At 38.1% G+C, this 9,096-nt stretch overlaps 1 non-coding gene across 1 annotated transcript; it reads left to right on the plus strand.

The window, feature by feature from the left end:
• Positions 1-1,052: 1,052 nt before the first annotated feature.
• Positions 1,053-1,162, plus strand: LOC118849260. The gene has a single exon (XR_005010312.1). It is a non-coding gene; the product is annotated as a U6 spliceosomal RNA (small nuclear RNA).
• Positions 1,163-9,096: the final 7,934 nt, after the last annotated feature.

The raw sequence follows: 9,096 nt of genomic DNA on the forward strand, positions 1-9,096 counted from the left end.
CTCACCGGGCTGCGCTCTGCTCCCAGCATTGTGTGATAGACCCTTTCCAGTGACCCTCCAGGCCATCTTGGGCTGGAGACTTATTTTACTCTGTCATTTCATGAGTTCTGTAGCTCTAGAATTTGTTTAGAGTCATTTTTTTACAGGGGTTTGGAGGGATTTGAGGGAGAGCTCAAGCGAGTGTGTATTTTCACACCACCACCTTGGCTCTGCCCCCACTTTCATTTCACATCTTTTAATGCCAAACCAAATGTTAAATAGAACAATTTAATGTGTCACTCATATCTATACTTATATCTACATCTAACAATGGTATCAAGTATATGTCACCTTGACATCAAGGAGACAAACGCTAAGTGGAGATGTTTATCAGATCTAGAAATATGTCAAAATTGAGGAATGAATAGCTGTACGTGGTGAGGTCTTTCAGGTGCCTCTGTTTTTAAATAACATTATGTTGACTTAATCAAGCATTAGCATATTACATTCAGTCTACAGATTAACTTGCATTTATTAACTGTGTACTATCTTCCAGGCACTATTCTAAGTGCTAGGGATATAAAGAAAGGCAAAACAGAAAAGCAAACAGCAAAGAAAATTTCCCTGAATTCAATAATCTCATAGTCTAATGAGGAAGAAAATGAAAATAGGTACAGAAAGACACATACACAATAAATTGTGACTAGTCTCGGAAAGCAGATGAAGGAGGGTGGAGAAAGACTTTGTGCAGAGTTTGGGACTTTAGTTGTGACTTAAAGGTAGTAAAAACTCCTTTTTGAGGTCCATAGTCACTGAAAAGCTTTTGTTCAATACATTAATAGACTTAAAATGTATCAGATAAAGAATAAATCAATAATAAAAGAAGCATTGAATGCAATTCTGAGGTAGGGAGGAGGTAAGAAGAATATTAATCTTTCCATCATACCAAAGGAAATGAAGGTAAATTAAATAAATGAAATTATGAAGAAGAAACTAGGTTATGAAATAAATTTTCATGGATATAGATCACTTTTATTTGATGTATTTAAAGTGGTGAGTAAAACAAAGAGCAAGTGCTCACTTTGGCAGCACGTATACTAAAATTGGAACAATACAGAGAAGATTATTAGCATGGCCCCTGTGCAAGGGTGACACGCAAATTCGTGAAGTGTTCCATATTAAAAAAAAAACACAAGAAAAAAAGAACAAATTTGGAATGTCAAGAGACAAAAATTGACATGAAGGGTTAAAACTGAATCATGAATTTAAAGATTAAACACTACTGAGCATTGCCATAAGGGTAAGAGGTAATTGTTTTTACTAAGAAACAAGGATCTTATGGTGAGTTTCTTTTGGGGTACTTTGCATGTAAGATCACCTTCTTTGACACATAATTATAATTCCCAAAATTGTATCACATTCAAAGAGAGGGGTTATATGAATTCCTGATCAAATAGCCTGGAATTATAAAAGTGAGTGACCAGGGTAAAGGATAGGAAATGGGACCATGCTTCATGATTTGGGATGCTGAGTGAATCATACCACACAATACTCTTTCCATTTTATGTTAATTCTTAAATAAATTGTAAGATGTATAACAGAAAATGGGTGGACAGACAGTATGACATCTATATAGGCAATAATGTAGAGATGGGATAGAGGAGGAGGTTTAAATGGGTACTTCAGAAACACTACCCACATTAAGAACACAGAATAAAAAGAGGAATTAGTCAGTGTACATGCCTCTATTATAAACCTTAAATTTGGTAATAGAGTCCAGAGTAGATTAGAAAGAAGTAAAAAAAGAACAATACAAAGGAAAATTTCTATAAATGATATGGCAGTAGATGGCGGAATAAACAGTAAATTGCCATAATTCTCCCATATTATCTTCCAAGCAACCATAAAATAGTGACTTAAAACAGATCCTAGAACAGCAGAACTACAATAAAGATGGGTTCAAGCAATCTTTTAGCCCAAGTAACTTGGAAGATGAGCAAGAAAGTTCTCTCTCATTTGGGTAAAAGAGAGTGTGATTAAAGACAGCAAGTAAGCCAGCAGCAAGCCCCACCTCAGCAAACCAGTGGGAGACCCTGAGTCTCAGTGCAGTAGAGCAGGCAAAAACAAATATAAGCCCCCCTGTTCCATTCCCCCCCATATATGCTTCAACATAAGCAGAGGAACAGAGTAGACTTCAGCTCTGGTAACCCCCATGTGCTTCAGCATAGCCTTGGGCGAACAGGCTATTGCCAGAGGCCAGATCTCTATGGGCCTCAGTGTAACCCCAGGGAAGTACAGAAACACCCCACTGGTCTCAGCACACATCAAACACCAGTACAAGGACACAGGCTCAGCATCAGGTAAGTTCCCAGACCCCAGTGGCCTCAAGCAGTGACAGCCACTCCCAACCCCATGTCCACAGCATAGCAAAATACATTCTGGAAGGCAAAGGAGATACAACTACAACCAAAAATCACTTACTGAGCAAAATTAAGCATAATACTACAGAGTGGGGAATGATCATTCAATGAAATAAAAGGATCTCGAGATTTCATAAGGAGAAGGCCAGAACTGAATAAAAATTTTGATCTCCAATTTCAAGACCCAAGAGAAGCCTAAAAAGGGAAAAGAAAACATAAGGGATTCAATAGAGCTGAACTGTTCGCATCCCTACATGGGAAGATGATACTTGTGATTCTTGAAAATTGTATCACTAGGGGCAGAGCCAAGATGGCAGCGGGTAAGCAGGGACTAGAGTGAGCTTCATACTGAGTCCCTCCAAAAACCTATAAAAAATGGCTTTGAACCAATTCTAGAATGGCAGAACCCACAGAACAGCAGAGGGAAGCAGGGCTCCAGCCCAGGACAGCCTGGATGGTCTCTGGGTGAGGTCTATTCCACACGGAGCTGGGAGCTGGGAGCTGGGAACAGAGTGGAGCAGAGCCCAGCCTGAGTGGCGTGGAACAACCAAACTTGGAGTCGGGTGGATGGGGCCCCTAGCACCCTGAATATGTGAGCTGCGGCAGTTACCAGACCCCTCGACCCACAAACACCAAAGACTGCGGAGAAGGTTAGTGGGAAAAGCTGCGGGAGTGGAAGGAGTGGAAGGAGTTCGCGGTTCGGCTTCCAGCCCCGGGGGCAGTGGAGGTGGGGCAGCTACAGCTGTTGTTACTTCTGGCTCCAGGCCCACCTGGTAGGAGGAATTAAGAGGCGGATCAGAGCAGGAGTGCACAGCCTGCCGAAGATCTAAGCCCAGTTCAGGTTGGGGGTTGGGGAAGGAGCAGTGCTGGTGTGGCAGAGCTGGCACCTCCCCCCCAAACATGGAACATAGGACTCATTAGTCTATAAGCAGTCATACCCCACTGAAAAACTCAAGGGTCAAGTTAATTTTTTGGGAATATGGCCAGGCAGCGAAAGCACACCCAGATTCAGTCTCAGACTTTGAATTCTTTCTTTGGTGACAAAGAAGACCAAAACATACAGCCTAAAGAAGACAACAAAGTCATAGAGCCTACAACAAAAGCCTCCAAGAAAAACATGAACTGGCCCCAGGCCATAGAAGAATCCAAAAAGGAGTTGGAAAAGCAAGTTAGAGAAGTAGAGGAAAAATTGGGAAGAGAAATGAGAAGGATGCGAGAAAACCATGAAAAACAAGTCAATGACTTGCTAAAGGAGACCCAAAAAAATACTGAAAAATACACTGAAGAAAACAACACCTTAAAAAACAGACTAACTCAAATGGCAAAAGAGCTCCAAAAAGCCAATGAGGAGAAGAATGCCTTGAAAGGCAGAATTAGCCAAATGGAAAAGGAGGTCCAAAAGACCACTGAAGAAAATACTACTTTAAAAATTAGATTGGAGCAAGTGGAAGCTAGTGACTTTATGAGAAATCAGGATATTATAAAACAGAACCAAAGGAATGAAAAAATGTAAGACAGTGTGAAATATCTGCTTGGAAAAACCACTGACCTGGAAAATAGATCCAGGAGAGATAATTTAAAAATTATTGGACTACCTGAAAGCCATGTTCAAGAAAAGAGCCTAGATACCATCTTTCAAGAAATTATCAAGAAGAACTGCCCTGATATTCTAGAGCCACAGGGCAAAATAGAAATGGAAAGAATCCATCGATCACCTCCTCAAATAGATCCCAAAAAGAAATCTCCTAGGAATATTGTCGCCAAATTCCAGAGCTCCCAGATCAAGGAGAAAATACTGCAAGCAGCCAGAAAGAAACAATTTGAGTATTGTGGAAACCCAATCAGAATAATCCAAGACCTGGCAGCTTCTACATTAAGAGATCGAAGGGCTTGGAATGCGATATTCTGGAGGTCAATGGAGCTAGGATTAAAACCTAGAATCACCTACCCAGCAAAACTGAGTATCATGTTCCAAGGCAAAATATGGATTTTCAATAAAATAGAGGACTTTCAAGCTTTCTCAGTGAAAAGACCAGAACTGAATAGAAAATTTGACTTTCAAACACAAGAATCAAGAGAAGCATGAAAAGGTAATCAAGAAACGGAAATTGCAAGGGACTTACTAAAGTTGAACTGTTTTGTTTATATTCCTACATGGAAAGATGATGTGTGTGATTCATGAGACCTCAGTATTAGGGTAGTTGAAGGGAATATGCATATATATATATATATATATATATATGTTTATGTATATATGTAAGTGAATGTGTATGTATGTATATATCTATGTGTATATGTATGTATGTGTATGTATGTGTATATATATGTGTGTTTTATATATATATGTAAAAGAGAGAGAGCAGACACAGGGTGAGTTGAAGATGAAGGGAAGATATCTAAAAGAAATAAAATGAAATTAAGGGATGAGAGAGCAACATACTGAGAGAGGGAGATAGGGAAAGATAGAATGGGGTGGATTATCTTACATAAAGGTGGCAAAAGGAAGCAGTTCTGTGGGAGGAGGGGAGAGGGCAGGTGAGGGGGGAATGAGTGAACCTTGCTCTCATTGGATTTGGCCTGAGGAGGGAATACCATACATACTCACTTGGGTGTCTTACCCCACAGGAAAGAAGAGAGAGGAAGAAAAAAAAATAAAAGGGGGGGGATGATGGAGGGGAGGGCAGATGGTGGTGGAGGTAATCAAAACAAATACTTTGGAAGGGGGACAGGGTCAAGGGAGAAAATTCAATAAAGCGGGATGGGTTGGGAAGGAGCAAAATGTAGTTAGCCTTTCACAGCATGAGTATTGTGGAAGGGTTATACATAATGATACATGTGTGGCCTAGGTTGAATTGCTCGACTTCTTGGGGAGGGTGGGTGGGAAGGGAAGAGGGGAGAGAATTTGGAACTCAAAGTTTTAAAAACAGATGTTCAAAAACAAAAAAAAAGTTTTTGCATGCAGCTAAAAAATAAGATACACAGGCAATGGGGCATAGAAATTTATCTTGCCCTACAAGAAAGGAAGGGAAAAGGGGATGAGAGGGGAGGGGGGTGATAGAGGGGAGGGCTGACTGGGGAACAGGGCAACCAGAATATATGCCATCTTGGAGTGGGGGGGAGGGTGGAAATGGGGAGAAAATTTGTAATTCAAACTGTTGTGAAAATCACTGCTGAAAACCAAATATGTTAAATAAATAAATTTAAATTAAAAAAAATTGTATCACTAATAGTACAGCTAGAAGGAATATACATAGAGAGATTGTATGGGTATAACGTGAATTCGAGAGAACAACATAAAAATAATTGAAGAATGAGAAAGAGGAGTACACTGGGTGCAGAAGGAAGGGAGAGGTAGAATGGGGCAAATTATCTCATCTGAAGAGGCATGAGAAACCTATTACAGTGAAGGGAAAGATGGGGGGGTGGGCAATGGGCATCACTTGAACCTTTCAGAAGTATTGGCTCAAAGAGCCAAAATAATATACCTAATCAGTTGAATATAGCAACAGACTATAGAAATACAATATAGAAATCTATACCTGACGGAAGTAGGAAAGGAGGAGATTAAGTAAAGTGTGGGGAGACTGACAGAAGGGAAGGCAGATCAGGGGAGGTGGTAGACAGTAAAACACTGGTGAGGAGAGAAAGGGTGAAAAGAGAGATAGGACAAACTGAAAGAAAAATAGGATAGAGGGAAATACTCAGTTAGTAATCATAACTGTGAATGTGAAAGGGATGAACTCTTCCATAAAAATGGAAGTAGATAGCTGAGTGGATAATAAACCAGAATCTTACAACATGATGTTTACAAGAAATACACTTGAAACACAGAGACAAACACAGAGTATAAGTAAGGGTCTAGAGCAGAATCTATTATACTTTAGCTGAAATAAAAAAAAGCAGAGGTAGCAATACTTCTCTCAAAGAAAAAGCAAAAAACAAAACAACCACGTCTTGCTAAAAAGTACCAGAGACAATGAAATAACATCAGTAGTAACTATATATGCACCAAGTGATATAGCATCCAAATTCTTTTTTTCAAATTATTTATTTATTTGTTAGTTTGTTTGTTTGTTTGTTTTTAGTCATCAACACTCACTTCTAGAAGATTTGAGTTCTAAACTTTCTCCCTCTCCCTCTACTTCCCAAGATGGCATGCCATCTGATATAGGTCATACATGTCCAATTATATTAAACATTTCCACATTAGTCATGTTGTAAAGAAGAATTAGAACCAAAAGGAAAAACCATGAGAAAGAAGAAACAAAGAGAGCACACAAGAGAGAAAGATAAGGGATGTCTTATTAAAAGTAGTTACAAAATACGTAAAATTATTGCCAGGAAACTCTGAAGAAATAAAGTGCTCTTTAAAAAATTTACATATTTGGAGTGATAGTCGTTCCTTGTGATTTGTGTATGCTGATATTAGAAGGAAAATTGATGATGCTGCCTTTAGCAATTTAAAGTTTTGGGAAGCCAAACCACAAAAGGGTAGTTTTTAGGGTTAGACAAAAATTATATTAATGAAATATATTATAATGTTATAATTAAGTCATTTAGAGGAATAAGAGTTCTAAAATCAAAAGGGAAATAATGATGAAAAAGTAGAAATAGTGAAAAACACTTATATATTATACTGTAAAACACTAATTTTCAAAATAATTTATTAGTGCTTAAACAAGTAGAAAAATGGGTCGATGGAAAAGAGTAACTCAATAGACAAAAAATGCTTATCCCTAATTATATTATTGCTTTTTATCTACTGTTCACTTTTCTTATCTTGGTTCCCGAGTTCTTCTTTTCCTAGAATATGAGTAGATGCTGAAATTATGCAATTGTCAAGAAAAGTGAATTCACTTTGTATTAGAATGTTCAATTCATCTATCCTGAAGCAAAAGAATAATAGCTAACATTTAAATAGCACTTACTATGTGCCAGGTTCTTTACAGCTATTATCTCATTTGATCCTCATAGCAACTCTGGGAGGTAGGTGCTATTATTATCCCCATTTTACAGATGAAAAAAAACCAATTCAGATAGTTGTTAAGTGAATTACCCTGAGTATATACCCAAAGGATTACCCAGAGTATATAGCCAGAGTCACAGACCAGTAAGTGTCTGAGACCAGATTTGAACTCAGGTCTTCCTGACTCCAGGCCCAGTGTTCTGTCCACTGTACTACCTACCTGACTAATTCAAAGTTAAATGTTAAATAGAGAAGAAAATTGGTACAGTGGGTAAAGAAAGAGGTGTACTCACACTCTACCTCTGATACATACTGCATTGTGACCTTGGGCATGTCATTTGACCTCTCAGTTTTCTAGGCAAATCTCTACAACTATAAGTGAGAAAATCTACTCACTCCTGGATCAGTAGTTTACAAATTTTATATTTCATATTGGGAATGAAATCAAGTCTAGGACCTGTCCGTATCCCCCAATTCAGAAGACATGTAAATTCTCTAGAAGTTAAGTCATATGGCTGTGTGACATGAGGCCCAGATATGGTAATATAATTGTGGTTGCTTTTATTGTCCAAAGTGAGGGAACTAAAAAAGCTATTTCTAAACCTTAGAATATAGGCCTCTAAAATCTATCATCATTTCACTCATGCATAAATCATTTTGAATTTATTTTGGTTCCTATTACACTTTCCTTTTCAAATTTTGCTTCAGTTCATTTTCCCCCTGCATCCCTAATTCTCTTTTATTCCTCCTCTTTCCCATACAGCATTGTCTGATATAGAAGCTTATAAGGATATGGAGTCATGGAATTTTTGAGAACAATAGAAGAAAAATATGAGTGCAATGATTTATATTTTTTGCATTTTCAAAATGAAGAAATGGATTAATGTATTATCCATTTTATACTAATTGTTTTATTTTATTTTCTCTGAGGAAAGATATTTTATAGACAAAGAAGGCTGATTTCAAAAAGAATGTAATATGAGATGGAGGGGGAAAATGGGAATACTGGTGTTCTTTATAGATGTTCAGGTATAATTTTGAATAGGCTTGCTTTTATGCCTTATTTCTACCAAATTAAACTTAGCCGATAATGCAATGAAAGTTTTAATCATTCTCAAAGGCATACTATTGAGCAACAGTTAGGTATTTCCTCATTGGTTTCATTTTAGTTCCCTCTGGTCAGATCAATTTATTTCTGGCTAGTCACCATCAAAATGACATTTTCAATTGCTGAATTACAGCTTCAGCTAGACAACTGTCATGGCTGTGCCTTTCAGAGCTCTGTCTCTCAAAGCACAATGGTGGAAACTGACAATGAGGCCCAGGGAGAGAGATATGTTTTCAATCGTGCAAGGGTTTTCTTTCCCCTTTAAAGCTACTTTTTCCCCCACTGAGAAGAGATTTAAACAATTCAATGTGGGAAAAAGAAACTATTTTATTGTTTTTAATGGATATTTCTTCCCACTTGAGAAGTTCTGTGTCACCTCCAAAGACATTATTAAGGGAGGCAGAGACAAATCAAATTCAAACTCTAGCCTCACAGCCAAAGCTTCTGCAATTGAAAATGTCTGTGTGACAAAAGGAGCTGCCTTATAAGAACAAACTATCCTGGATGCAAAGTCTCAGGCGTTTAATTGTGATTCTGTGGCTCACCTGTAGGTCCTTTGTACCTATCACACTTGCATCAGATGGAGATAATGCTATTAGATGGAAAACTATTGACACACGTGA

The sequence above is a fragment of the Trichosurus vulpecula genome, chromosome 4, assembly GCF_011100635.1.
Source record: "Trichosurus vulpecula isolate mTriVul1 chromosome 4, mTriVul1.pri, whole genome shotgun sequence".
Taxonomy (NCBI): domain Eukaryota; kingdom Metazoa; phylum Chordata; class Mammalia; order Diprotodontia; family Phalangeridae; genus Trichosurus; species Trichosurus vulpecula.